Source organism: Frankliniella occidentalis, unplaced genomic scaffold (genome assembly GCF_000697945.3).
Source record: "Frankliniella occidentalis isolate FOCC.00 unplaced genomic scaffold, Focc_3.1 Scaffold118, whole genome shotgun sequence".
Classification (NCBI taxonomy): Eukaryota; Metazoa; Arthropoda; class Insecta; order Thysanoptera; family Thripidae; genus Frankliniella; species Frankliniella occidentalis.
This window is the reverse complement of record NW_026267246.1, coordinates 620,603-622,034: the sequence shown is the minus strand read 5'-3', so window position 1 is coordinate 622,034 and position 1,432 is coordinate 620,603.

The window sequence follows — 1,432 nt, the reverse complement described above, 5'->3', positions numbered from 1 at the left end:
GCCATTCTAAACCTGCTCTGGCGCCAAAACACTCTCGATTGTCGAAACGCAATCTTCAGTTGTGATGACAAATTTTTGAAAGGCGGGGAAGCTGAGGCCATTTTGGCGGCGAGTACGAACGGTATTTGCACGATGAGACAAGATTCTGCTCCAATAGCCATACCGTATTTTTAATTTGGCATTCGCAGCGACACCCAGAGTCCGTCAGTTATCGGTGACAATCTAAAATTTGCACTCCGAGACAACATGCCGTTCGTTGCCACAGTCCAAAGTAATAGAGTGGGCACAGCTCAATATTTGCTCACCACATCTAGGAGATTAGTTCGCACAGCTAATGGCGTTGCTTGTCACGCTGAGAGCAAACGCATTAGCTCTCACAACTAACATTTTGCTGAAACAGCTTACGTATTTTTTTCCGTTCGGGTTGGCACTACCCGACTCGGGTGTCGGCGCCAAAAGCCTAGGCAGATGTATGCCAGGCGCGTAGCAACGTTACAGTGTTTCGTGAGATATCGTGAAGCCCGTTACGCGAGACGTGGGCTGGCGTACATCTACCCAGTACATTATTCAAATTAAGGGCTGCCAGCGGCAGCGTAAGCCATAGGTCTGTAAAATAGGCATCAATATCGATAAAATGTGCACTACGCGATATAACAGTAGATACTTTTAGTTATATAGGACATAATACAAAGTCGGGAAAACAAAAACCCAATAGGGTGTTCCAGGCTATCGAAAACGGAAGTGAAAAAGAACAAACTCCCTGATTCATCTGTTTCCGTCCGCCCAGTATGAGAAACTACCATAGTAGTTTGGTCCGATCCTAACCTCTCAAATATGGAGGGGAGCTCGAAACTGATCTGACATTTTCTCATACCTGAAAGGCCGCGGAGGCACGTGATTAGTTCGACCAATCAGAGCCATTGCGGAAACAGAAAGGTCAGTGAGTTTGTTCGTATCTACTTTCGTTTTAGATTGCCTATAACACACTATTGAAGCTTTATAAGGATCAGACCTCATTCATGATTCAAATTAAATTGCAAATAATAATACTAACTGTTGCGGGAGTACAAATATTAATTTGCGAGCGAAGCGAGAGCGACAATTGAACGAAGGGTGCTACAGGGTGCAGTACGGCGTTACCCGAGGAAAGGCGAGCGAAGCGAGCAGAAAAATATCTGAGCCATAGGGCACGAAACTATTCCGTTAGGATGCTGAAATGTGCCTTCACTAACGCCAAAATGCAACAAGGGTACACTTTTATGCTTCATTGGGGCAAAGTTTGGCGGAATGGGTGCCCCCGAAGACCAAAATAGTGAGAATAATGAGTTTTTACCAAAAAAGGTGAGTATAAGTGAGTTTTTTCAAAAAAGTGAGACAAAGTGAGAAAAGTGAGTTGCTGGCAGCCAGCGGCATCTGTATTACTAGGTAGACC